The sequence below is a fragment of the Dama dama genome, unplaced genomic scaffold (genome assembly GCF_033118175.1).
Source record: "Dama dama isolate Ldn47 unplaced genomic scaffold, ASM3311817v1 ptg000096l, whole genome shotgun sequence".
Classification (NCBI taxonomy): Eukaryota; Metazoa; Chordata; class Mammalia; order Artiodactyla; family Cervidae; genus Dama; species Dama dama.
The window spans coordinates 3,821,357-3,828,539 of record NW_026870910.1 but is presented as its reverse complement, the minus strand read 5'-3'; positions in this window follow the sequence as shown (position 1 = coordinate 3,828,539).

The window sequence follows — 7,183 nt, the reverse complement described above, 5'->3', positions numbered from 1 at the left end:
CCTCATATTTTGACACCTTTTGTAGCTCTTCATATATTTCACACGTTTTCAGTCTATTCATGTTTTTCAACACCGCTTCATGCTCCTCCTATTTTTCAGACCGTTTCATGCTCCTCATATCTTTGACACCTTTTGAAGCTCTTTATATTTTTCACACCATTTCAGGCTCTTCATGTTTTTGAACACCACTTCATGCTCCTCCAATTTTTAAGAAAGTTTCGTGCTCCTCATATTTTTGACACGTTTAGAAGCTCTTCATATTTTTCACACCTTTTCAGGCTCTTCATGTTTTTGAACACCGCTTAATGCTCCTTCTATTTTCAGACCGTTTCATGCTCCTCATGTATTTGAGACATTTTGACGCTCTTCATATTTTTTGCACCTTTTCTGGATCTTCATGATTGTGAACACAGTTTATGCTCCTCATATTTTTCACACATTTTCATCCTCTTCATATTTTTCACACCTTTTCAGGCTCTTCATGTTTTTCAACACCGCTTCATGCTCCTCCTATTTTTCACACTGTTTCATGCTCCTCATATTTTTGACACCTTTTGAAGCTCTTCATATTTTTCAAAACTTTTCACCTCTTCATGTTTTTGAACACAGTCTCTTGCTCCTCCTATTTTTCAGACCGTTTCATGCTCGTCATATTTCTGACACTTTTTGAATCTCTTCATATTTTTCACACCTTTTCAGGGTCTTCATGGTTTTGAACACCATTTCATGCTCCTCCTGTTTTTCAGACCATTTCATGCTCCTCATATTTTTGACACCTTTTGAAGCTCTTCATATTTTTCACACCTTTTTAGGCTCTACATGTTTTTGAACACCGTTTCATGTTCCTCATTTTTGACAGCTTTTTAATCTCTTCATATTTTTCACACCTTTTCAGGCTCTTCATGGTTTTGAACACCATTTCATGCTCCTCCTATTTTTCAGACCGTTTCATGATCCTCATATTTTTGACACCTTTTGAAGCTCTTCATATTTTTCACACCTTTTCAGGCTCTTCATGTTTTTGAACTTGTTTCATGCTCCTTCTATTTTCAGACTGTTTCAAGCTCCCCATGTTTTTGAGACGTTTTGAAGCTCTTCATATTTTTCACACCTTTTCAGGATTTTCATGTTTTTGAACACAGTTTCATTCTCCTCATTTTTTTCACACATTTTCATGCTCTTCATATTTTTCACACCTTTTCAGGCTCTTCATGTTTTTGAACACCGTTTCATGCTCCTCCTATTTTTCAGACCGTTTCATGCTCCTCATATTTTTGACACCTTTTGAATCTCTTCATATTTTTCACACCTTTTCAGACTCTTCAGGTTTTGAACACCGCTTCATGCTCCTCCTATTTTACAGAACTTTTCATGCTCCTCATATTTTTGACACGTTTTGAAGCTCTTCATATTTTTCACACCTTTCAATCTCTTCACATTGTTGAACACGGTTTCATGCTCCTTTTTTCAGACCGTTTCATGCACCTCATATATTTGAGACGTGTTGAAGCTCTTCATATTTTTTGTACTTTTTGAGGCTCTTCATGTTTTTGAACACCGTTTCATGCTCCTCCTATTTTTCAGACCGTTTCATGCTCCCGATATTTTTGACACCTTTTCAAGCTCTTCATATTTTTTACACCTTTTCAGGCTCTTCATATTTTTCAACAGCGTTTCATGCTCCTCCTATTTTTCAGATCGTTTCATGCTCCACATATTTTTGACACCTTTTGAAGCTAATCATATTTTTCACACCTTTTCAGGCTTTACATGTTTTTGAACCAGGTTTCATGCTCCTCATATTTTTGACACCTTTTGAAGCTCTTCATATTTTTCACACTTTTTCAGGCTCTTCAGGTTTTTCAACACCGCTTCATGCTCCTCCTTTTTTTCAGACCGCTTCATGCTCTTAATATTTTTGACCCCTTTTGAAGTTCTTCATTTTTTTCACAACTTTTCAGGCTCTTCATATTTTTGAACACAGTTTCATGCTCCTTATATTTTTCACACCTTTTCATGCTCTTCATATTTTTCACATCTTTTCATGCTCTTCATGTTTCCCAACACCGTTTCATGCTCCGCCTATTTTTCAGACCTTTTCATGCTCCTCATATTTTTGACACCTTTTGAAGCTCTTCATATATTTCACACTTTTTCAGGCTTTTCAAGTTTTTCAACACCGCTTCATGTTCCTCCAATTTTTCAGACCGTTTCATGCTCCTCCTATTTTTGACACCTTTTGAAGCTCTTCATATATATCACGCCTTTTCAGGGTCTTCAGTTTTTTCAACACCGTTTCATGCTCCTCTAATTTTCAGACCGTTTCATGCTCCTCATATTTTTGAGACGTTTTGAGGCTCTTCATATTTTTCACACCTTTTGAAGCTCTTCGGAATTTTCACACCTTTTCAGGCTCTTCATGTTTTTGAACACCGCTTCATGCTCCTCCTATTTTTCAGACCGTTTAATGCTCCTCATGTATTTCACACCTTTTGAATCTCTTCATATTTTTCCACCTTTTCATACTCTTCATGTTTTTGAACACCGTTTCATGCTCCTGCTATTTTTCAGACCGTTTCATGCTCCTCATATTTTTGACACCTTTGAAACTCTTCTTTTTTCACACCTTTTCAGGCTCTTCATGTTTTTGACACGGTTTCATGCTCCTCCTATTTTTCAGACCGTTTCATGCTCATCTCATTTTTGACACCTTTGAAGCTCCTCATATTTTTGACACCTTTAGAAGCTCTTCATATTTTTCACAACTTTTCAGGCTCTTCATGTTTTTCCACACCGCTTCATACTCCTCCTATTTTTCAGACCGTTTATGCTCCTCACGTATTTCACACCTTTGAAGCTCTTCATACTTTTCACACCTTTTCAGGCTCTTCATGTTTTTCAACACCGCTTCATGATCCTCATATTTTTCAGACAGTTTCATGCTCCTCATATTTTTGACACCTTTTGAAGCTCATCATAAATTTCACACCTTTTCAGGCTCTTCAGGTTTTTCAACACCACTTCATGCTTCTTCTATTTTTCAGATCGTTACATGCTCAGCTCATTTTTGACAGCTGTTGAATCTCTTCATATTTTTCACACCTTTTGAAGCTCTTCATATTTTTCACACCTTTTCAAGCTCTTCATGTTTTTGAACACCATTTCTAGCTCCTCCTATTTTTCAGACCGTTTCATGCTCCTCATATTTTTGACACCTTTTGAAGCTCTTCATATTTTTCACACCTTTTCAGGCTCTTCATGTTTTTCACCACTGCTTCATTATCCTCCTATTTTTCAGACCGTTTCATGCTCCTCTCACTTCGGAAACCTTTTGAAGCTCTTCATATATTTCACACATTTTTATGTTCTTCATGTTTTTCAACACCGCTTCATGCTCCTCCTATTTTTCAGACCGTCTCATGCTCCTCATATTTTTCACACCTTTTGAAGCTCTACGTATTTTTCACACCTTTTCAGGCTCTTCATGTTTTTGAACACCACTTCATGCTCCTCCTCTTTTTCAGACAATTTCATGCTCCTCATATTTTTGACACCTTTTGAAAATCTTCAGTTTTTTCACACCTTTTCATGCTCTTCATGTTTTCAACACCGATTCATGCTCCTCCTATTTTTCAGACAGTTTCATGCTTCTCCTATTTTTTAGAATTTCATGCTCCTCCTATTTTTGACACCTTTTGAAGCTCTTCATATATATCACGCCTTTTCAGGCTCTTCAGGTTTTTCAACACCACTTCATGCTCTTCGTATTTTTCAGACTGTTTCGTGCTCCTCCTATTTTTCAGGCCGTTTCATGCTCCTCCTATTTTTCAGGCCGTTTCATGCTCTTCATAGTTTTGATACCTTTTGAAACTCTTCATATTTTTCACACCTTTTCATGCTCTCAGGTTTTTCAACACCGCTTCATATTCCTCCTATTTTTCAGACCGTTTCATGTTCCTCCTATTTTTGACACCTTTTGTAGCTCTTCATATATTTCACGCCTTTTCAGGCTCTTCAGGTTTTTTAACACCGCTTCATGCTCCTCCTATTTTTCAGGCCGTTTCATGCTCTTCATAGTTTTGACACCTTTGGAAGTTCTTCATATTTTTCACACCTTTTTATGCTCTTCAGGTTTTACAACACCGCTTCATATTCCTCCTATTTTTCAGACCGTTTCGTGCTCCTCCTATTGTTGACACCTTTTGAAGCTCTTCATATATTTCACGCCTTTTAGGCTCTTCAGGTTTTTCAACACCGCTTCATGCTCCTCCTATTTTTCAGACTTTTCATGCTCCTCCTATTTTTCAGGTCGTTTCATGCTCCTCATAGTTTTGACACCTTTTGAAACTCTTCATAATTTTCACACCTTTTCATGCTCTTCATGTTTTTGAACATGGCTTCATGCTCCTCCTATTTTTCAGACCGTTTCATGCTCCTCATAGTTTTGACACCTTTTGAAGCTCTTCATATTTTTCACACCTTTTCAGGATCTACATGTTTTTCAAAACCGATTCATGCTCCTCCTATTTTTCAGACCGTTTCATGCTCCTCCTATTTTTCAGACCATTTAATGCTCCTCATATTTTGACACCTTTTGAAGCTCTTCCTATTTTTCCACCTTTTTGACTCTTCATGTTTTTCAGAACCGTTTCATGCTTCTCCTATATTTCAGACGGTATCATGCTCCTCGTATTTTTCAGACCCATTCATGCTCCTCATATTTTTGACACGTTTTTGAAGCTCTTCATATTTTTCACACCTTTTCATGCTCTTCATGTTTTTCAACACCATTTCATTCTCCTCCTGTTTTTCAGACCGTTTCATGCTTTTCATATTTTTGACACCTATTGAAGCTCTTCATATTATTCACACCTTTTCGACTCTTCATGTTTTTCAACATCGTTTCATGCTTCTCCTATACTTCAGACCGTATCATGCTCCTAGTATTTTTCAGACCCTTTCATGCTCCTCATATTTTTCACACCTTTTTAAGATCTTCATATTTTTCACACCATTTCAGGCTCTTCATATTTTTCAACAGCGTTTCGTGCTCCTCCTAATTTTCAGACCGTTTCTTGCTCCTCATATTTTTCAGACCGTTTCATGCTCCTCATATTTCTGATGCTTTTTGAAGCTCTTCATGTTTTACAACACCATTTAATGCTCCTCCTCTTTTTCAGACATTTTAATGCTCCTCATATTTTTCAGACTGTCTCATGCTCGTCATGTTTTTGACACATTTTGATGCTCTTCATATTTTTCACACCTTTTAAGGCTTTCCAAGTTTTTCAACACCGTTTCATGATCCTCTTTTTTTTCAGACCGTTTCATGCTCCTCATATTTTCGAAACCTTTTGAAGCTCTTCATGTTTTTCAATGCCGTTTCATTCTCCTCCTATTTTTCAGACTGTCTCATGCTCCTCATGTTTTTGACACATTTTGATGCTCTTCATATTTTTCACACCTTTCCAGGCTCTTCTTGTTTTTGAACACCGTTTCATGCTACTATTTTTTCAGATCGTTTCATGCTCTTCATATTTTTGACACCTTTTGAAGCTCTTTATATTTTTAGTACCTTTTCAGGATCTCCATATATTTGAATACCGCTTCATGCTCCTCCTAATTTTGAGACCCTTTCATGCTCTTCATATTTTTGACACATGTTAAAGCTCTTCATATATTTCACACCTTTTCAGGCTCTTCCTGTTTTGAACACCGCTTCATGCTCCTCTTATTTTACAGACCGTTTCATGCTCATCTAAATTTTTACACCTTTTGAATCTCTTCATATTTTTCACACCTTTTGAAGCTCTTCATATTTTTCACACCTTTTCAGGTTCTTCATGTTTTTCAACACTGCTTCATGCTCCTCCTATTTTTCAGACCGTTTCATGCTCCTCTTATTTTTGACACCTTTTGAAGCTCTTCATATTTTTCACACCTTTTCAGGCTCTTCATGATTTTGAACACCGCTTCATGCTCCTCCTATTTTTCAGACCGTTTCATGCTCATCTCATTTTTCACACGTTTTCAAGCTCTTCATGTTTTTCACATCTTTTCAGGCTCTTCATGTTTTTGAGCACCGCTTCATGCTCCTCCACTTTTTAAGACCGTTTCATGCTCCTCATATTTTTCACACCTTTTGAAGCTCTTCATATATTTTACACCTTTTAGGCTCTTCATGTTTTTCAACACCACTTCATGCTCCTCCTATTTTTCAGACCGTTTCATGCTCATCTCATTTTTGACACATTTTGAAGCTCTTCATATTTTTCATACCTTTTGAAGCTCTTCATATTTTTCACACATTTTCAGGCTCTTCATGTATTTCAACACTGCTTCATGATCCTCCTATATTTCAGACCGTTTCATGCTCCTCATATTTTTGACACCTTGTGAGGCTCTTCATATTTTTCACACCATTCCAGGCTCTTCAGGTTTTTGAACACCGTCATGTTCCTCCTAATTTTGAGACAGTTTCATGCTCCTCATATTTTTGACACATTTTGAAGCTCTTCATATATTTCACACCTTTTCAGGCTTTTCATGTTTTTCAACACCACTTCATGCTCCTCCTATTTTTCAGACCGATTCATGCTCATCTCATTTTTGACACCTTTTGAAGCTTTTCATATTTTTCACACCTTTTGAAGCTCTTCATATTTTTCACACCTTTTCAGGCTCTTCATGTTTTTCAACACCTCTTCATGCTCCTCCTATTTTTCAGACCGTTTCATGCTCCTCATATTTTTGACACCTTTTGAAGCTCTTCATATTTTTCACACATTTCAGGCTCTTCATGTTTTTCAATACCTCTTCATGCTCCTCCTATTTTTCAGACCCTTTCATGCTCATCTCACTATTACACCTTTTGAAGCTCTTCAAATTTTTCACACCTTTTGAAGCTCTTAATATTTTTCACAGGTTTTCAGGCTCTTCATGTTTTTAACACTGCTTCATGCTCCTCCTATTTTTCAGACCGTTTCATGCTCCTCATATTTTTGAAACCTTTTGAAGCTCTTCATATTTTTCGTACCTTTTCAGGATCTCCATGTATTTGAATACCGCTTCATGCTCCTCCTATTTTTGAGACCGTTTCATGCTCCTCATATTTTTGACACTTTATAAAGGTCTTCATAGATTTCACACCTTTTCAGGCTCTTCATATTTTTGAACACCGCTT